We start from the raw sequence: 23,445 nt of genomic DNA on the forward strand, positions 1-23,445 counted from the left end.
GCCGAAATAATATTAGTTAAGGTTTTGCTCCATTTTAAACCAAAATAACAAGGTGTGAAAGATAGACATTAGACATCCCACTGGTTTAACAAGGAATGGGACTTAATATTCAGGCATGAGAATGGCTTTTTTGAAAACTGCCTGAAAAAGCGTGTGAATTCGGCCTTTTATAAAATAAAAGGCCCAAAACAGGATGAAAAATAATAAAAATGCGTAAATTTGGACAACAAAACTGACATTATGTCAAAATTACTCTGTTTACCTAACAAACACAATAACTAATTGCCAATAATTATTGAATTTTCCTTAATCAGGTCAGTGTGTTAACTATTTAAGTCAACAATTGATTACCATGTCCATCCAATAAATACTAAATCAATTCTTATATGTGTCAATTATCGCACCTTGTAAATACATGTAATACAATCCAATTACATACAGTTCATCTGTCTTTTATGTGTCAATTTATGTGTGTATGGATGCACGAGTACTTGTTCTGCAGTGCATGTGCGAATGAATATGTGACTCAACACAACATACATATCGGGCTTGTCACTTTACCGAGCGGGTATGAGAGCTTTTTAGTACAAACAGGGTCTGTTTATATTGAACTTGAGTTTCTGATGCATAAAATATTCCTCTCATCATGAGCTAGCATGAATATTTTCTTTCTTTTCAACACTGTAATATAGCTGATGTGCATAGCAAATGAATCTATTTGTTATTGTGTGACCCTTAAGGGTATCCGTAGGGAGAACACTTTGTTTTACGGCCAGGTCTGGCCAGGTGCATGTTTGTTCGCAGTATACAGGTGTAACTAGGTTGTTGTATATTCTATAATTTTCCTGGTGTGTTAACTGTGATTACATCTAGACACCAGTTTATTTTTTATTTGAACGGGACCCTAATTTAATGAGAAAAACGCCAAAAAAGAGAGGCCCGGCAAAAGCCGATTTGCAGACAATTTTGTAGCTACAGACAGCTCGTATTCCATATAACAACTACGGAAACCAATCAGTGCCAGAAGTGTTGATTTATATTTCATCCACTTAGGTTTGGCTTAACCCACTAAAAGGTAAAACTTTAAGGCTGATCATTTTAATTATAAATGTAGTGTGTGTGTAAAAGTATATTTCTCAAAATGGAGGAGAGCGCCTATGACTATTGTCCGTTCTGTCTACATGGTCTATGATAATTATTTTCTTACCGAAATATATTCACTTAACACAGACCACGGTTGCCAAACAAATGAGGGCAAACCGCTGGTCAAATCATTGAAAAGTCGCCCAATATTTTTTTTATCAACCGTTGGTTTCTATGAGATAAAAAACTACCAGAAGTCGCGTAAGCCAATGTTGAGAAGTCATGCAATATTTTTCTTAACCATCAATTGGTGTCTATAGGACAGGAAATTGTCGCGAGGAAACAAACAGGGTCTGTTTATATTGAACTTGAGTTTCTGATGCATAAAATATTCCTCTCATCATGAGCTAGCATGAATATTTTCTTTCTTTTCAACACTGTAATATAGCTGATGTGCATAGCAAATGAATCTATTTGTTATTGTGTGACCCTTAAGGGTATCCGTAGGGAGAACACTTTGTTTTACGGCCAGGTCTGGTCAGGTGCATGTTTGTTCGCAGTATACAGGTGTAACTAGGTTGTTGTATATTCTATAATTTTCCTGGTGTGTTAACTGTGATTACATCTAGACACCAGTTTATTTTTTATTTGAACGGGACCCTAATTTAATGAGAAAAAACGCTGAAAAAGAGAGGCCCGGCAAAGCCGATTTGCAGACAATTTTGTAGCTACAGACAGCTCGTATTCCATATAACAACTACGGAAACCAATCAGTGCCAGAAGTGTTGATTTATATTTCATCCACTTAGGTTTGGCTTAACCCACTAAAAGGTAAAACTTTAAGGCTGATCATTTTAATTATAAATGTAGTGTGTGTGTAAAAGTATATTTCTCAAAATGGAGGAGAGCGCCTATGACTATTGTCCGTTCTGTCTACATGGTCTATGATAATTATTTTCTTACCGAAATATATTCATTAACACAGACCACGGTTGCCAAACAAATGAGGGCAAACCGCTGGTCAAATCATTGAAAAGTCGCCCAATATTTTTTTATCAACCGTTGGTTTCTATGAGATAAAAACTACCAGAAGTCGCGTAAGCCAATGTTGAGAAGTCATGCAATATTTTTCTTAACCATCAATTGGTGTCTATAGGACAGGAAATTGTCGCGAGGAAAATCTTCAAAACTCATCCTATTGACCTAGGCCTATTACATCGCTGGGTTTGGCAACCCTGCAATATATACAGTTATATAACATCGCACCGCATTGTGAGGTGAACGAACTGAATGTTGACATTGTATTCAGGATTTAAAACAAGAACTGTCTTTAACCAGACAATGCGGTTGGTATAAAACATAGCGTGTGATATCATGATATCAACTTCAAAATCTAAAAACAAAAGTAAAGAAATAATTTAGGGCGAAATAAATAAACAGCAAAAAGCAGGTGCTATCTTGTCAATAATGATAAGAGGAACATGAAAAAAACCAGCAGAGAGCATGCACCCCAGTAAAGAGTTAAATAAAGCAAGGAAAAATCATAATGTGCAGAAGGCCTACTTTTCGGATGATATTCACAGAAACAAAAATAAAGAACTAAAGATCTAAAAACAAAAGTAAAAAAAATGAGGGCGAAATAAATAAACAGCGTACAGCATGTGATGACTTGTCAATAACGATAAGAGGAGCATGTACCTCAAAAAAGAGTTTAAATAAAACAAGGAAAATCATAATGTGTAGAGGCCTACTTTTCGGATGATATTCACTGAAACAGAAAAAAAGAAATAAGTTTAAAGAATTATATATTTTAAGATTAGATAATGAACAATCATACATAAAAATGTGACAGGTGTATAATTTGAAATTAAATAATGCAAAATCATACATAAAAATGTCACATGTGTCTGATGATAATTATACACTTCGACCAAAAATTAAAAAAATACTTAACACGCGACATAAATAAACAGCCATCTATCAAGAATGACAAGAGGAACATGAAACAAAAAACCACCTAATATATGAGAGCATGCACCCCAATAAAGAATTGCTTTAAAATAAAACAATGAAAAATCATGACATGTGAAATGTATGTTGATACACTTATAAATAATACTCAAGGGTGAAATAAAAAACACCTTATCTACCGATATTTCCACAGTTAAACATACTCAGTGATCACTTGTACTAAAACAAAAATAAAGAAATACTTCACAAATGATAAGAGGAACACATAAAAATAAATAAGCGAGCATTTCCCAAAAAAAATTAGTAAAAGATAAAATAATGATAAAAGCGTACAAGAAGGGGCAAAATATTTGTCGCAAAAACTTATTAAATGCTCATTTGCTCTAAGATATTTAATGTTTGCAATTTACTCCTAGTTTATCATTTATTTATTATTTATCTAGGCTTATATATCTTTTATTTATTTATCTATTGATTTATCTATTTATCAATTTATTTCAATATCATTATTATTAAGTGCCTATTTATAATGATATTTAAATCTATCAACATTATGCTTACGTCATCCAGGAGTTATTATCCCACTTGAAATCGCCATATAAACACAAATTAATAAAGAAATACCCAATGGGTGAAATAAAATATATAATTCTTTAAACTTATTTCTTTTTTTCTGTTTCAGTGAATATCATCCGAAAAGTAGGCCTCTACACATTATGATTTTCCTTGTTTTATTTAAACTCTTTTTTAAGAGTATGTCACATTTTGTTCTTATGTAAATAATAATTTTGCACATAATTATGCCGATCAATGATATTAAAGTCCCATTTAGTGATCCCAGCGAAAAATCAAAATTGTGTATAAATCCCTTAAAAAGTGAAGGATAAGTCATTTTAAACAGCATTATTGACAAAGTTGAAGTCCCATTGAAATAAATGTAGTTTTAACTATATACTGTCAGTATATTATAAATGACAGATTCATGTAAAATGTCTTATTTTGTCCTTCATGATGGCTTTCAGCAGAACTTGACTGAACTTCTAGCAGGCTATGATAAGGCAAAAAAAAAAGGTTTGTCTCAAAGCTTGCGCATGCATTTGTAAAATCACACGATTTGAAAAAAAAAGATTTTTTTTCTCAAAATACAATAAAAATACCAAGTCGGAAATTAAAAAAAAATCGCATTTCGCATTTGTTTTCAAACCACTCGTGAGCTTTGAGACAAACCTTTATTTTGGCCTAACACATATCTGACAATGACAAAGGTACCAAAATCTAGATTTTGATGATTTTTACGATTGTCCGGATGAGCCTTTAATAAAAGCTGTCAAATCTGAAACAATTAGAAGGGGTCTCCTGTTGGTGTTAAAAGCATGTCTAATGAGCTTGATATTTGTTTTTTTAAATTGGTAGAAATATATCGCTAACATTTTGTACACTATACCCATTTTATATTCAATATAAACCAAATAAACATGAGACACAATGCCATTATTCTTGACACGAAACTCGGAGCACAAGCAACAATGCCGATCAAATTTAAATTCAAGTTGACTAGGAAAACAAAGCCTAAGGCAAAATAGGAGGACCCACATTAAAAATTGTCTTCAAGTCAAGTATTGCTATAATTAGGACTGATTCACAACTGCCGATTCCGGGGGTTCCTGGTTTTGGATATGGTGGGTATGTGCGGCTCAGAGTCTGAAACTGACACTCACAGACAAAATGTAACAAAATATGAAACTACTAATCCGGAATTTGAAATTACTTTTTTTCAAAATGAGGTTAAATTTGTCAAATTTTGGAAAATGTGCATGTTTTTAACTAAAAAATTTGAAAATGAGCACTTTTTTAGATTTTTGGAGAAAATTGTAATTTGTAATAAGTCACCCTTTCTCCACGCACTTTTCTGAAATATGCAACCCATAGCTTAAGGGATCTAAAATGAGCGTTTATTGTGTTTCGACAGTATTTTTGTGGGACATGAGAGCACCTCGGACCTGTCAATTGCATTCGAATCTGAAGCATGTCTTTCTGATATCAAATAATTTTCATTTTTGAAAATCACAATATAATACAAATTATAAAAATTTGATATTTTTCAAATTTTGATATATAACAGTCCTCGAAGTAAATTATATAAATCTAATGATATATTCTTAAAGTGTATGTAGCAGGAGGAAAAAGCCGACGGTCAGTTGAAAATTTTGACCTTTCATATTGAAGATATGGATTTTTTTCCCAAAAAGACCTAATTTTTTTTGGTGTTTTGGGAAAAAATCCATATCTTCAATAATGAAAGGTCAAAATTTTCAATTGATCGTCGGCTTTCATCCCACCTACATACACTTTAAGTATAAATCATCAGATTTATAAAGTTTACTTCAAGTACTGTTAAATATCAAAAATATCAATTTTAATGATTTGCCATAAAATGTGTATTAAATTGCGAATTTCAAAAATCAAAATTATTTGATATCAGAATGACATTCTTCGTATTCAGAATGCAATTCGATATGTCTGATGTGCTCTGATGTCCCAAAATAAATACTGTCCAAACGCTCATACCCCAGCCCTTAAGGTTAGCAACTATTTTAAACTGTTGCGATTTGGTAGTTCATGTCATCTTTCAAATGGTAGTGAGCTTTGGCAAAAATTGCATTGTTCATCGAGTGTAGAAGAATTCAAATATCACAGATATACTTTTGTAGGTCCTGTGGTTCTTGAGTTATGTTGTAAAGAGGGCTGAAACAACAACACGTACCAACAATACGTCATCTACCCTTATCCTAGAAACCCCTTACAAATGCTGCATATCCCTGACTCCTCATACCATAGACTGTACAGTCTATGCTCATACCCAGCTTTTCATTAAATGAATACCCCCTGTACCATTGATGTATCATAATACTCTCATCATTGTGTGAAAATAAATGAACCAAACACCAAATTCATTGTTATAATAGTCACATTACAATCAACAATGAAGATCAAATTTATTTAACTAGCAAATTGTCCCTCGGGCACAAATAGGGGACTGACTATCCACGATATGCAAACAAAATGTTAGGCCACTCAAATTTGATTTTTAATAAAAATTCCCTTTAAAGGGAAAGCCAGCTTCAATGCAGAAGATGCCTTGTAATTAGTTTGGGTGGTGGCATTTTTAGGACCACCTTTTTTATGATCCATCATGTTTCATGACAGTCCACCAAACCATCAATGATGAGAACATGCACACAGAAACAGCAAACCAAACAACTCCTATAACTTCCTGTCAATTAATTACTCCAAATTGTTCTGTCTTTTTGTCTTTTCTGCCTTTTAGGCTACCCTTAGCTCATTATTAATATAAAGAAATGCAGTTTTTAGTTAATTGGCTAAAAACTGCCATCCTACTTGCCTTATACATGCACATTAATTTTATATTAATTCGCAATTTGATTTTAAAAAGAGTTTCCTGCCAGTTACTTTTTTGTTTGTAGAGGGAACAGGCCTGTAAAGGCGATATGAAAAAAAAAACTTGCTACAAGACTGTCCAACCCAGAAATTTTTGCGTTTGTAAATGCCTCCAACTGTGGAGGTGTGTGTGTCTTGTCACATTCACACTGTGGAGTCTGCTAACAACCGTGGAGCTCCACAGTTGAAGATAAGCTCAAAAATGGGGTTTTTGGGCCATAGGGGGGGTATACCACCTGTCATTTTCTGATTAGAGCAACCTCCACAGTATGGCGGTTGCTGTGAGATTTGTGTAAAAAATCTCCCCAGTTTGAATGTGGGTGTGTGAATCTCCCCAGTTGGAATATACACACACCTCCACACTTGGCGGCATTTACAAGAGGGGGTGTTTTTTATTTTGCTAGAATCATGTAAAATCAGCTGTTTGGGGGTCAAAATGTGTTGATTTTGGCTGAAATTTTTTAGAAAATATGTTCATGCATAAAATTCAGATTTCTTTCAGATTTTGGTGACATTTTAAGATAATTCTAGCCTCCAGGGATAAAACAAAAAAGAAAAGAAAAACTCTAAAAAACCTAAAAAAACTTGAACAGGAGATTTTTTTTTGTTGCCTTAAACCAGCAATTATTTTGGAGAGGGGCAGATTTTTTGAAAAGTGGGTGGATTTGTGTAAAAATGAACTTTTTAGGGGTACCATACAAAATTGGATGGCCCCAATTCCAAGTGATAATTTTCGCAAGTTTTATTTTCATGAATTCGAAAATAGAGGTTATTATTGTGAAATTAACAACACAGGGATATGAAATTTTGTCACATGACTTTGGGAAGGCATGAATTTTAGAAAAAATTAAGCATAAAAGTCTTCTGTGTTCAAAATTGCGAAAATATATGCACACGAAAATAATCGCATACAGCAGTAGATAACCTCGGTCACACTTCTAGGTTATAGGTATCACCTGATTTAGCTTCTTCATTTGGAAAATTACCCTGATGCCTCCAGGTCCAACCCGCAAAATTTACCCCCCCCCCCCAATAACCAGCTCTATGACACTTAAAAACAAAACCTATTTTAATATGGCACTACAACATATATTTTTTCATGTATGCATTGCATCATAGATTGGAAAGGATCTATGCATACATGTTCAGAGCATGTTTTAATGCGCAATGTGCTCCCTGGAGTCTAATCTTTTGCATTATTTGTGATCTTTAACAACATTGTGGTTTAGTGTGATGAGTCATAACCAGGGCATACCCAATACTGCAGCAATACTGCAGGGGGGAAATATTCACAAGATTTTTATTTTTGCATTTTCTGCCAAAGTATCTTTGAAACACAGGGATTAAATGCGTAGATTGTTGAAACAGCAAATAAAAGAAACAGTGAAACTGTTTCGGAACCACTTAGAATCGCACAGAATATACCGGCTAAAAGATGTATGCTATTATTGTGGACAAACCTCACAGTCATATGCATGTTAAAGTTGTGAACATTTTTATGCTACAAAAATTTTACACTGATAAAAAATATGAGCAAGGAATGCAAGTCTATGTCAAAAATATTAATACCTATGAGAAATACCTACAATTTCATGGGTATTCTAGTGGTTTCTCCAACAGATAATATTTATCTGGAAATTTGAAACCAATGCTGATGGTTCAAATTCAGCCAAAGGTAAAAAATGACAAGCACAAATACAGTAGACCCTGAAGAAATGCCAGCTTTCAAACATGTTTTTAAGGTCAAGGTTATATTATTGTTTACATTTTCATGCTTTATGATTTGCAAGGTTCAAGAAAATCTGAAAAAAGTAAAGACTTGTAAAAATATATCCATATGCAGAGACACACATTCAGTATACATGTACATGCAGATGTGTGATTGTAGGATCCGGAATACCACTATGTGACAACCACATTTTCAAACACAGTAGATACGCCTACCTGAATAACATCATAACTTCCTGGTTGTAAGGCCTTCACAATAAATTCTTAGTTTTACTGTTTAAGATTTTTTAAAGGCACGAGGTCTTTTAATTATTAATTACTTATTATTTTCTATATTTTGAATCGAGTGGTCACAGCCCAATATCACCAGTATATTTTGGCACAGCCGATTTAATTATATTGCAATTAATATGGTTGATTTTAATATACACTACCGCAAATTCCTTGTATCACCCCAAATTCACCCGCAACCATTTGCTCAGTAGAAACATACTGCAAAGATGCACTACTTTAACCCTTACACCCAAAAATACCACAGAATACCACAATGAAAAAATCAAATCATGCATGCATCCCAGGGTCTGCGATGACGCAATCAGCCTAAGTGTCAAATGCTCACGGAATTGCTGGCGGGCAGCAATAACCCGCCTAGCTCCCGGTCCGCGATCGTGTGCTTGGCATGCGGGGGGTCAAAGGTTCGAATCCCGGGGGTGCCAAGTCAAAAATTCTTCTTCTTCTTGAAAAATTCGGATCTTCTGTGACTTCCGATAGCAAAAAACCTGGGTCAGTGTTAGGGTTAAGAAAGATGTATTTTTCCACATTAGAGCCTATGTTAACCCTTACACCCAAAAATACCACAGAATACCACGATGAAAAAAATCAAATCATGCATGCATCCCAGGGTCTGCGATGGCGCGCAATCAGCCTAAGTGTCAAATGCTCACGGAATTGCTGGCGGGCAGCAATAACCCGTCTAGCTCCCGGTCCACGATCGTGTGCTTGGCATGCGGGGTCAAAGGTTCGAATCCAAAAGCCAAGTCAAAAATTCTTCTTCTTCTTGAAAAATTCGGATCTTCTGTGACTTCCGATAGCAAAAAACCTGGGTCAGTGTTAGGGTTAATAGACAAACATGCAGTCGGCCAGGTCTATTTTATTTTATTTTTATTATCATTCCTTTTCATATTAATACCCATAATATTTTTATGTTCTTTGTTTAAATTGGCCTTGACCTAGTTTATGATTTTATTTGTCTTGTGTCCATATGTTCATGTGTGTGTTTTGATGCATTTTCCAATATACTCGGTTAGTTTTGTGGGGTTCATTATCGAACCTCAACGGTTTTAGCTTGTATTTATATTATTTATCAACATAGGCCTATTTGTTTGTGATATTTCAAGCGTTTTAAAATGTCAAAATAATCCCATTCAATTACACGGTTGACGATGAAAATTTACTGAATTTAGAGAATGCAATGCGGCCACCACCTGGTAACCACTGTGGTATAAGCCCATCCCCCTAGATGGGAAATTTCACTCCAAAACTGGGGCTGGGCTTTATAACTGAGGGGTCAGTAATTTTAAAAATAATGTAGGCCTAATGTCAATGTTTTAGTATATTTATGGATTGTCAATTTTCAACTGATATTTGTTTATAAATATTTGATTCTTTAAGGGATCTGGAATGAGCGTTTTGAGCGTTTCGACAGTATTTTTTGTGGGACATGAGAGCACATCAGACATTTATTGATTTAAAAAAGAACTTGGCCAACATTTCTACAGACACAATCCTGTGGAAATGACCCAAGTTTTATAGGCCTTGTAACTTTCATATTCCTAGTACATAAATTTAAGAATAGTTATTAATCTCATGCCTCTCCCAAACCTGATTATGTACATAATATTTGTGTCTGTTGTTTATTATGGCCTCTTTATAAATTAATTACCAGACACAAATAACGATTACTCATATGCAAGACAGCATATAGATTTCTGCACATGCAGAGATTTGAGGCCTATCATTTTGTGAGCAGTAAATTTTGTACCAGATTTATTTTCTTTGCTTCATCATTTCAAAATCAAATTATTTATTTTCAAGAATTCCAGTAGTCCTATATTTTTAACCATGCTATTTTTGCAAAAATTAGAAATTGGAAATTGGCTGATTTAAGGTTTTATCACCAAATTTCTTGATTAGTTTTATAACATTATCTATTTAAATGAAAGTGTCATTACCAGACAATACCAGTGTTGGCTGCCAGTGGCATAGCCAATGAGCAAGGGGGGAAGCTGTACCTTGTGAAAAGGTAGCCTTCATTTGGCCCAAAATTTCAAATTTTGGCCTATTGGAACATATCACTACTTTATATCTAATTTTGTTTACGTTGTGCAGCCATTTTACCATCATTGACAATTTCCTGTTCTTAAGTAGACTATCAAATTAAGTTTAATTGCATTAAATTAATTCCATGGATGATCTTGGCTTAAATGATTTAATAAGTGTAGCCAAATTTAGCAAGCACAAATAAAGCTGAAAATTAATGTCCTACAATTAATGTATGTTAGCAAGTACTTTGAAAAAGCTTTAATATGAAAATAGCCGGGCACTAGATTTATAAAACCTTTTAAAAGGGCATCACCAGGGGTCCAGGGCCCAATTATTTGCGCAAAAAATAAGAAGCACATTGCGCAAAAAAATGGCAAATTGCATGGAGAAAAATAACCAATATATCATGTGGCATAATTTTGCAACAAAAATAGCTAAGGGACCATTCACAAACACTTGTAAGGGGGGGCCTGATCCTGATGCAAAAAATTTCATTACGAACATTTTTCAGGGCCCCCCTTAACAGACCTCAAAAATTTCAGGGCCCCCTTTTTGACATGAAAATTATGGGTCAACCCCATAGAAAAGCATAGATTATATATACTCAACATTTTTTCAGGCCCCCCCCCCTTTGGAGGGTCAAACATTTTCAAGGACCCCTTTTTGCATGAGGCCCCCCCCCCAAAAAAAGTATTTGTGAACGGTCCCTAATGGCACGGAAATTTGTAAATTTTGTGGGGGATTGCGCGGAATATGGCTAGTAAATTTGTCAGTTTTGACAACATCACAATTTTGAAGAATGATGCTTGTGCATTGTTTACATCAAGTTGCCATATCATTTATCATGAGCAAAGTGGAGAAAGTAAATAGAAAACCCATATATTTTGCTAACATTTGCAAATTGCAAGGATCGTTGTGATATTTCTCCCCCGAAACTTGTTGGGCCCTCTGAATCACTTTTAAACATACCCTGCATTATATTCAAGCTAAGGGTAGATGTTTTATGTAGGTAATTTCACAAGTGTGTTATTAAACCTATGAAAGTAAAACATTTTTTTAAAAAAAGTGAAATAAATGCCTTCAGTTTAAAAAGAGAATCACTTCACTATTTAACAGTTTCATTAGTAATTTTATCTCAACAGTAAATTAAGAACTTCATTCAGGGAGGGTTTTAGCAAAAGCTGGTTCAGGGATGTACCTTGCAGTCAGTTTCGAAAAGAGTAGGGCGTTAACTTTATTTTTAATTTTAAGTGCAAAATGGACCCGAAGTAGATGCGGTTATTTGCCTACCCTGCGCAAGTATTTTACTGTTGTGAGTCAAAGTGAACATACATAAAACCGTCCATAGCAATCAATCAAGAGGCATGAATAAAAACCAATGAAAGTTTTGAGGAGTTTTTGAGTACTATTTCACCCAGAATCATACCTTCATTTCAACGATTTTTGTCAGCATCCTGATGCTGAGTTTAGCTACTCTTTTTGAGTACACTCTAAACGAGATACTCGCATATCACCCCCCGTTGTGAAAAAAACCTTTTTACTTTATTTAGAAATCTGATGTTTCTCATTGTAATTTATCTTTTGCTGGTACATCCCTTTTTAAGGGGATTTTTATTAGTACGTGGGTGGTATAGAACTTGAAATACAAGTGCCTCGCCATCTACCCCAGAAATTAAATCAAATCAAATCAAATCACCCAGCCATACATCCAGTTTCGTTTGACAGACCATGTCAAGGTATTACAAAGATTTTACAGGAAATCCGCCCTCCTATCACCTCGCCGGACGCATAAATTCTTATCTTCAAAAGGACATAGAAACCTACTGCTAATTAATTCAATTAGTAGATATAATACAGGCTTCACAAATTATTATTAATACGTTACAACGGAAAAGATCGATGTCATCCTAGTATAAACAAAGTTTTCACTTTCATTCACTCCTGATCTCCCTGCTCCAGCAATGTTTATATTTACAATGTAGATTCCACTGGTTCTCAATATTTGCTAGGGGGCCCATGAAAGGCCAAATAAATTTCAAAGATCTGTGTTTGAGGGCCATTATATATACATCTCGGTTTGCTCATTTTACTGTACATTTCAAAGCTGCCCAAGGACCAAAATCCAGCCTGCCTATTGAGTAAACTTAACCCTAGTAACGGTACGGAACATAAAAAAAACTCAATTCACGAAGCATCTGCAAGCGCGGGTATCCCATGTGATACGATTGCATCATCATGCGAACAGTCATGGGCACAGAAAGCTTGGTCATCCAAGGTACCCTGAGGTAAGGTATGGCCGTGCTTGTGTTTGGTACCCGAGGGGTCCCTGGTACAAAACCGCACCCAAGAAAAAAGTTTTCCCTTCTTCTTCTGTTCTTTCTTTCTTCCTTCTTTCCTTCCCCCACCTGGCGCGTTAGGGTTTTACAGAAAGTATGTGCACAGATCTCAAGATGTTGAATTATTCAGACCCAGTGCATGATGCTGCTGTTTTTACACCCCAATTTGAGACTAAGCTTTATTCTTGACACCCCTTGCTAAAGCACACTCAGAGATCTTTAAAATATGGCCACCAAAAATCCAAATACCAAAAAATGTGAAATTTGACACTATAAAATTTCTGAAATACATCTCTCACCTTTGACATGTTTTTTATATGAACTTGAAGAGAAATTTCCAGATTAAATTCCAATAATACACACTGGATACAGATTATGATCCAAATGTCTCTGTGTTTTGAGAAACATTTCATAAAGTGCACTATTCGTGTTATTGTAGGCTCTGTCATCCAAAAACTACTTTGATCCCAGATAGACTAGTATTCATACATGTTTTTTTAAAGGAGCATTTCATAATTTTAGCATTCTCTTCTATAGCTAAAATAATAGTTTCTCGATCATGAGAGCTCAATAGGCACGCAATGACAATTGCGTCGGCGTACATCGCCTACCACACACGCTTTGGGTAGCGCTGCATTTTCTGTGAGTGCACAATCGATCGCGATATCGTGTCATTCCACTAAACTTGCGACATTACGCAGTGCATTCATACTCTCATGATCGAGAAACTATTATTTTAGCTATAATGGCTCAAAAGTGAGCCCCGGGAAGTGAGCAGTGTGGCACACTGTTTTAGGTCTTTGCCTTTGGTGCAAGAGCTCCCAAGATCAAAATCTCCACATGACAAGATAATCTACAAGACAAGATTAGATTAGATTAGACAAGACAAGACAAGACAAGATTAGACAAGACAAGACAAGACAAGAAAAGGCAAGATAAAGGCAAGATAATCCACCCTCGGTTCATCTGGAAAAGGTGGGCAGATGACCAATGATAAAGATGTTGTAACAGTCTGTTCTCATCATCAGGGTAACACACGATTGTCAGCATGTCCAGTAACAATGCCCAGATCCAATAGTAGCTAAGTACTGTGATTCCCTTCACCATGTCACTTGTTTGTTTGTTTGTTGTTTGTTTGTTTGTTTGTTTGTTTTTAATACAGTCACTCTGTGTAGAGACACACTTGGGTCCTGATGGGACCAGGCTCAAACAAAATGCTCAACCCCGGCTAAAAAGCAATTTAAGCATGCTGGCCTCTACGGAAAGAGAAGTAAGAAACAGATTTGAAGATAAAGAACAAGGAAAAAACTTAGCCTGGTTGAAGTTTTGTCGACCGGTGAATTATCTCCCTGATTCACAGAGGATGTTTGAAACCATAAACATGTAAGTAGCAAATTTTAATACACTATGTAAAGATAAAATATTATGCAATTGAGTCCTTCCCCAGTTCCCTGACCTATTACCTATACATTGTACCCAAAGAAGATATCTTACTCTTCCCATAATACATTTCTCCCATTTTAATTTTCTGACTGATTTGCTATCTACATGTAGTGCAACATGGGATGATAGTGACGAAATGTACTTTATTGAACAGAGCACATCGATATCTTCCAAAATATCTTCATTTCTTGACTATCGACCCATGTTTAGCCAGTCTATTCTCAAAATGAATACAAATTAGGGATGTAATGGGAGTGTCGTTTGATGGAATGAGGTGATGTATCATCTTGCAAAGGATTCTGGGTGTATCATATTGCAAAGGATTCTGGGGTTGGTAGGAAATCTTCTCTACAATGTACATTGTCTCTATAAAGAAGGAAATAATTCATTACATTTCATGGCTTAGGAGACAAGATAATTATCTACCAGTTTTATTACTTTAGAACTACATGCATGCAATATCTGTATAGGATATTTGCCTGATGTACAATATGTATACACGGCAATGTTGTTTTCAACTACTAACATAAAAACCCAAAATTAGGGAAAAATCTCACTTTTTGCAGCAGTTTTACGCAACATTTGTTGATGTTCTCCCAATCCCCCCCTGAAATTCACTTCTCCCCCAATGACCCCCTAAAAAACATTCCTGGCACCGCCACTGTCTATAGTATGTGTTTGCCTTGGTACCCACCCCCAACGTATATAATGTAACCAAATGGCCATGAAAATGGGTCCCTACCAAATGCCATAACCAGGGGTGTGAGAGGCCTCAGACAAAAATAAAAAGAGGAAAATTACTGAAAAATTCTCACATAACATGTATGCTTGGGTCCATACACCCAATATGAAGTACTGCTGTTGTAGTTTGGCTCAGGCTTGCTCGCTTCAGCTTGGCCGTACTCCCGACCAAACTTGGGCTCCTATAAAATGGTCCACACTAAATAAAACATTTTCTAGTTTTATATAAAAAAACCGATCATCAACTCTTTGGAATGATAGTAGGATAGGGGACCACTGTAACTGAGGACACCCCATAAGTAAGTAACAACCAGGGACTTACAGCTACAAAGCGCACACCCTATTCATCGCACTACAATATTAACCATCACAGCCCGGATCAGCTCCCCGATTTCTCAAATGGGTAACCAAGACAAATTAAGCAAGTAGGCCGAAGTACTTCCTTGTATAGCAGAATTTCAAGTAAGCTCTCAATTGTTTCATAAATTAAATATGTTGAACCAAGTCACAAAATAATGTTCTACCTGGTTTCATGTAATAAGGCCAATTAAAAAAAACAAGGCGGTTCTCGAACCACGAGTCTCGCCTGCTTTTGCGATTACTTTTGGTAGAGGTAAATGAATTTGGCGGTTATCGGCTGGGCACGATTATCTGGCTGATGGTGACTGTACCCACCAAGTGTCATGCCCATGCAACAGTTTTTACTAATTTGACCTCAGATGACCTCTGGTGGCCTTGAAATGACCTTCAGAAAAATTGGCTTTAAATGTTGACTGTACCCACCAAGTTTCATGCCCATACAACAGTTGTTACTAATTTGACCTCAGATGACCCCTGGTGACCCCAAAACGACCTTCCAAAAATTTGGCTTCAAATGTTGACTGCACCCACCAAGTTTCCTGCCCATCCGACAGTTGTTACTAATTTTAACTCAGATGACCCCTGGTGACCTCGAAATGACCTTCCAAAAATTTGGCTTAAAATGTTGACTGCACCCACCAAGTTTCATGCCCATCCGACTCTTTTTACTAATTTGACCTCAAATGACCCCTGGTGACCTCGAAATGATCTTCCACAAATTTGGCTTTAAATGTTGACTGTCCCTACCAAGTTTCATGCCCGTACGACTGTTTTTACTAATTTGACCTCAAATGACCCCTGGTGACCTCGAAATGACCTTCAGAAAATTTGGATTTAAATGTTGACTGTAGCCAACAAGTTTCATGCCCATCCGACAGTTTTTACTAATTTGACCTCAAATGACCCCTGGTGACCTCGAAATGACCTTCAGAAAATTTGGCTTTAAATGTTGACTGTATCCACCAAGTTTCATGCCCATCCGACAGTTTTTACTAATTTGACCTCAGATGACCTCTGGTGACCTTGAAATGACCTTCCAAAAATTTGGCTTTAAATGTTGACTGCACCCACCAAGTTTCATGGCCAGACGACAGTTTTTACTAATTTGACCTCAGATGACCCCTAGATGACCTCAGTGACCTTGACTCACTAACCAATACAAACTGGTTCTGTCTCGGTCAAGATGCACCCACCCACCAAGTTTGAGGAACGTACGACTCCTAGTCTCCAAGAAAATAGGCGGAAAGCAAACTTTAACCAAAACTTTAACCAAATTTGTCACATACACACATACATACGGAAAAGTGATTATAGTCTCCTGCCTTATCAGGCGAGACAATAACATGTATATCGTCCGGACTTTTTCAAAATTGGTGATTGGAGGCCCTTATTATTTGTTATTATGTTATTTTTTTACCATTCATTTCTGTGTAAAATTACAATTGCAATGTATTTGTCAACACATCATAAAAACAAGGAAGGCCCCTACCCCCCTAATATTTTTGTTATTTCCCCAAAGCCCCACTCCTAATTTGAAGAGAGTGTTTGCAAATGATAACCAAGAACTTCTTAACATGTCTTTTCATTACAACAATTTTAAAAACAAAGGGAGCAAAGAGGAAAAATAACAAAATATTAGTAATCTCCAAAAATCGGGGAGAGCGGGGACGATATACATGTGCTATTAATTTTACTTGGCTTAATTAGATGTATACTAGAAGCACTGTTCTTTTTAGTAGGCCTATAAATGTATGTTAGAAGGCTGGATGTAGTCATGCAGTGATCCTGAACTGTGGTTTGCCACACATACCACATACATCCTGTCATTCTACCAAATGCCTAGCCCAGGTATAGGACATACTGTAAGGACAAGGTCTTATTAGTGAACCAAACCGATAATGTTTCAAGCACATCCATTTTCTTTACTTTACAAGCCTTGTGAATTTTAGTCAAGTCCACTCAGCGTCCATGATGCTATATATTGTGTCATAATGTGCAGAAATCAATTCTGCTTCAAATGCATATATCCAAAAATAGCATAAGACAAACCGTTTTGGAGTAACGGTCTTTCATTAGCCTGAAACATCATGACCCTACATGTAGATGTTCCTTCCTAACCATAGGAGCCATGAACGTGGTGCCATTAAAAAAGTTGGGCACCCTGAACTCATGTCCCGGTGATGACATCACACTGACAGCCTAGGAAGAATTCAAAACACAGTGATGATAGCGGTCCCAAGTAGCAACAAATCTGGTCACTTCACCTTATATCCTCAAATGTGCTCAAAATTTACAAACATACACCAAATATATTTGCTTAAGTCTTGTCTTCATATGAGGAACGGTACGAAGTGGTATTTATGTGAAAAAGTGGTATTTTCTGTGTACACTGGAAAGGTCTAAAATACATCTCAGACCTCGAAGCGGAGAAGTCAGTGGAAATCGTAGTGACGGAGATGTGAGTACCTCGGGCTAGTCTCAAAGGGAGTAATTACTTTTTGGTATTATGTTTTATATAATTTATATTTTTGAACATATTGATGAGGAACATGCCAAACTCTTGAAGAACATGATGCATGATCCCTTTGTATATAAGAACATCACACTTTTACCTGAACTCATCACCATTGCACCTTTTGGTTGGATAGTGATTTGGTGTACTGCACCCTTTAGTTTTTAAGGACACAGTGAGGACATGTTATTGAGTGATGCCCTCTGGCTATTCCTTGCCTCAAATTGGTTTCCCACTTATCCCAGCTGGAGTTGACACATGAACCCATTGTATATAAATTTACACCAAACACCTGAAAACAGTTTATAATTGATGATGACTGACAGGCAGGTAACCATAGTAACCACGATATAAGCACAAATTATCATCTCCAATGGCACAGTTTAATGTACTGCATGTATGTACAGTAGCTTAAAAGTTGACATCGTCAATATGGAGTAGGATATATATTTTTTACCTAGCCTCCTTCAAATGGGGGAGGATCCATTGAGGTATGCAGATACTACCCCCATTTAACCCCCTCCCTCCCCCCAATATTTCAATAAACCTTCATAGTTCAAAGGTCAACCTCAGTGGTTGGCCTTTACATTTTTTACCCAACATACAAAGGCAGGGGGGAGGATGCATTCAATGTTGCATTTTAAGCCATATTGTAATATTTCCATACAAAATAGATTCTAAGTATTTCTTGGCAAAATGTTAGCTTTTTATATAATCTGATATGTGATCATATGTCCCCTTTTAATTTTGAGCCAAACAACTGAGGTGTAAAGCAAAGAAAATTTCCCTCACACATCTAAAATTGAGAATTGCAAAATATTTAATTGTTTGGTTTTTATTCAACATTTTCTCTGTAAAAATAATATTTTAAGTACGGTACATTAATTTGTTACTTTCTTAGTTTGATCATCTTAACTATATGAAACTATGTTGAACAAACAAAGAAGACCCCTGCTTTTAATATTATCAATGCATATTATAAAATCAACCAAAATTGCAATATAAATAAATCCGCAGTGCCAAAATGTACTGTTGACATTGGGCTGTGACCACTCGTTTCAAAATAAAGAAAATAATAAGTATTTAATAATTTAAAAGAATTAAAAGTTACCTTGTGCATTTTTTCAAATCTTGAACAGTAGTCTAAACTAAGAATTAATTGTGAAGGGCCTACATTGGCACCAGAAATAAATTAAGTTAATGTAGACCCTACAATACATGTATTGTATAGGCCTATAGATACTAAAATCAAAACCTATCGATCATGGCCAGGATAGTCACCTTATAATTATAAGCAAGGCAAACCTGAAAGTTTGTTTATCTTTTTGAATTTCCAGTACAAATACTGACTAAATTCAGGAAACAAAAGTACTTTTGTACAGTACTTTTAGATAGACAGATAGACGTGACCTTTCCCCTTTCATGTTCATATACCAAAACAGAACTAAGGGCCTAACCCTGAACATACTAATGTCACTATTAATGTACAAAACACAAGTGGCTTCTGGCTCAAATTCAATGCCACATTCATTGTTTTAACATTAGCCAGAAACTGAGGGTGTTTTGCACTAATCCCATCATGCAATGGGATTTTAGCAAGATAAGTATGTTTGGTGATACACGCTAGTGTTGGTTGATTTCCAACTTATAATGCATTGTGGGATGGCTGTAGTTGATTATTTGAACCAGGATATAGGGTCAGGGGTTCATTGGTTAATGGGGTCTAGTAGTCTAAAGCTGAATTTATACTCATCGCTTTTGCAGAAAAGCGATTCTCACGCATGCTCAGTGTTTACTTACATTTTCAGAGCGTCAAGTCGATCAATCAATTCAAATCGTTGAGGCAAAAACGACGTCGTTTTTGCAAGTTGAAGAAATCTCAACTTCCCAGCGATATCGCTTGACACTTGAATGCGTCAACCAATCATTTTCAACCAACTGGATCTATTATTTTGCTAATTAATTTACCTTTCTCAAATATTAACTTTTGATAATGAATTAATTCAAAGCAATAATTATTGACAGCAACTGATGTTTTAAAAATGTATTTTGAGGCATTTAGAATATTTTAATTGTCGTTTGCAATCGCTATCACTGTAATAAGTATAAATGCAAAAGCGACGAGCGATACATCACAAAATTCGGCGATTGCCCATCGCTTTCCAAAAGCGTTTAATCGCAGGTATCGAGTATAAATTCAGCTTAATGTTTAAAAGAAAGCTAGCATGCTAGGGTGATGTGTATTCATTTTAGGCATTATCACTATCAGTGATTCAAGAAATTACCCTGAATTCAGGATAATTACTAGGATTTGTAATTCAGGGGCTTTGAACCCCTTGATTCTCTAAAAATAAGGGGTTTTCGATATAAGGGGTTTTAGTAATACGGTGACAAATTCTGCAACCTTAAAATAGCATCTCTGCACACACAATGCAGAATTCATCACACAGTATCCGCATGAATGAAGTGGACTGAATAATTGTTGTTGTATCTTGCATAATTTGGGGGGTTTTTTTCCTCTTTATTTTGAAGATTTATTACACTAATTTATGCTCAAACAACGATGATGATAAAGCAAGGTTCCCGAAGCAGCCAAACTGATTTTGGTTTTGCGATCTTGCTATACCACACTCTCACTAGACCACACACTGTATAAACAAGATCGCAGAAAAAGATAGGCCTACCCGAAACAGCACATATGTCCTGACAGGCCTTGAAATAAGCCAGAATTTCTGGGGGCCATTTGGGCCCTCGATCTTAAATGTTTGAGGGCCTTCACAGATTTTTGTGGGCCCGAATTTGGGCCATTGGCTAATTAAATGCTATGAACCCCACAAAAAAGTGAGAAAAATGGTAATTTTTTTGCGGACCATTTGGGCCCGCCGGATGTATCTTTTGTGGGCCCTCACTGATTTTCGGGGGCTGAGGGCCCTCCTTATTTCGAGGCTTGCATATGGATAACAATATTGCTCCGAAAATGTTGCTTCCCAGAAAACCCCTTTGCTTCGACCATCAAAACGCAAATTTATTGTGCAAAAATGACAAAAAAAACCATACAAAGTCAAAACCTAGCGTGACCACTGCCTGATTTGCTTTTATGTGTCAGATGTCAGTAAAATTGCCATGCTTTTCCCTGGTGCTTTTCATGTAAAAAATTTGGTGAAAGACAAAGAAAACACGCTATATAGGCCTATGTTACAGTGTATGGTATGGAAAAAATACAAAGTCATCCCATTGAACCATATTTTGACTGGAAAAAAACAATTTTATGTGCATTTGACTAAATTTGCATTATTTATACCTTGGCTTGTATGCTGTGTATTGCAACACAAAAAGTATTTGATACAACCAGCTGTTGTTTATTATTTTATTCAAATGCCTGACTGATTTTTATTTTTAGACTGACCTTTCCAAATAAAATGTTGTGCATAAACAGTTAAATGAGAATTTCCAAAGTTTCAGTGATTAATTGATACTTCTGAAATGGGGGTTGGGGGGGGGGGGCAAAGATATTTTGGCACATGGAAATGGGACATGCAATTTTTGGCAGTCCATTTATGAGAATACACACATTGAACTTGTCAGCAGTTTCTTCATGTCATCAGATCCCCACTTTAATAGTGTTATACTGTCTAGAAATTTCAATTGAATGAACACAGCTCTCAACAGCTATACTCGATCCAACCGCGATCATATATCGCATATTTCAAACTACAACACAAACGCACACCCTTGGATACAAGATAATTAAAATACTAACCAATCATGAGTGAGTTGGCATGGTCGAACTCACTTCTGCGTTACGTATTGTACATACAGTCGCACACGCTAGCTTACATCGCACAGTGTACGCGAACACGCTATCAGGCTATGTTCATTCAATTTCAATTAAAGTGAAATTTCTAGTATGTGCTTTCCCATCAAAAATGACATTGAATCAGCTCAATTATACACCAAGGCTCAATAGGGACCCAAATTTGAAGTAAAATACTGTGTTCAGCTTCAGTTTAATTTGGATTATATGGGGAAAACAAAATCAAGTTTTAATAAATGTAAACTATGAAACAAACTGGCCACACTAGTATCAGGAAAAAAACAAGAATATCGATGCGATGCAGCTGGTGCTAGTCATATAGTTTACATAAATGTAAACATTGTTGACTATTGCAACAATGATAATGAATACTGCACTTCAACAATTATGTCAATAAACATTGTCAGTTCAGCATGTGTTGTTGATGATACAATTAATTTAATTAAATGCTGCCACTTCAAATTTTACACATTCCGGTTAAACACAATGCATTTATATTATAAGCACACTTGTATATAATATCAATTTTTTTAAAGACAAATTTAGGCTAAAGAAGTCTGCCCACAGTTAACACCAATTTCTAAATAACCACAACGTTGAACTCACAGAAATCCATAGAAACCCGGAAGTGGCTTCTACATACACAATGAAGCGTGATGAGTAATGCATGGACATGATGACAGCCGATTTATGTCACGTATAGTCATAACAAAATTTGTATAAAATCATTGGTCGTACGCGCTTGATAAATGATGAAATACACTTGAAACAGACGCAAGTGTCGCCTTCATGCTTCATAAAGGTATCATTTAGAAATTAAACAGATATTTAAAGGTTTACGATTTAAATCAAAAATAATTTTGACTCCTGTTTCGATGATATTGCTATTGAATGGGAGTGGTATCAACACACAGTAGCTCTATTGCGAGTCGAGAAGTCAGCAATCGATCCGAAATTCAACCAAGTTTTACATCAAATAGAAACGGATCAAAACGAACTTACCTATCAAGAACGAATCCGAGGGTAGAAATTACTTATTTCGCCTAAAATCCAAGGTTAAAATGACAGAAATGGTCAATTACAAGTGAATTATATCAAGCAAGTCCTGCAGAAATCTACCGGCTAGATTTTATGCATGTGAACAGCGTCCTTAAAGTTTTGTTATGGGTTGCCAGTTTGTATATACTGTGGTTAATTGATTGGATCAGTGCGCTTTTTCTTCAAAGTCAAAATCGCTGGAGTACAATAATCCGAGAACGTTGAGTGCCAGGATCGGGTGTCGGAATGATGGATTGATAGCAAATTGGCAAATTATTGGTAACAGGTTTATAGTACGGTGTCTGATCTCCGCCAAACTCCCCCTTTTATAATTCATCTCCCCAAATTTTCAGTTTTCCCCCTTTTGCGAAATGCTTTCCCCTTTTTCAAATATTTCCCCGTTTAACTTTCCCCTTTTCAAATAGTTTCCCATTTTCAAATAGTTCCCCTTTTCGACTTTCCCCTTTTCAAATAGTTCCCCTTTTCGACTTTCCCCTTTTCAAATAGTTCCCCTTTTCGACTTTCCCCCTTTTCAAATAGTTCCCCTTTTCGACTTTCCCCTTTTCAAATAGTTCCCCCTTTTCGACTTTCCCCCTTTTCAAATAGTTCCCTCTTTTCGACTTTCCCCCCTTTTCGCC

At 36.0% G+C, this 23,445-nt stretch overlaps 1 protein-coding gene across 1 annotated transcript in view; it reads right to left on the reverse strand.

The window, feature by feature from the left end:
* Nucleotides 1-22,913, reverse strand: part of LOC140162437 (unconventional myosin-X-like) — a 152,124-nt gene extending 129,211 nt beyond the window's left edge. Inside the window, exon 1 of the mRNA XM_072185673.1 lies at nucleotides 22,772-22,913. The gene's annotated coding sequence lies outside the window, so the exon portion shown is untranslated. The remainder of the gene's footprint in view (nucleotides 1-22,771) is intronic.
* Between the last annotated feature and the right edge of the window lie 532 nt (nucleotides 22,914-23,445).

This window comes from Amphiura filiformis, chromosome 10 (assembly GCF_039555335.1).
Source record: "Amphiura filiformis chromosome 10, Afil_fr2py, whole genome shotgun sequence".
NCBI lineage: Eukaryota > Metazoa > Echinodermata > Ophiuroidea > Amphilepidida > Amphiuridae > Amphiura > Amphiura filiformis.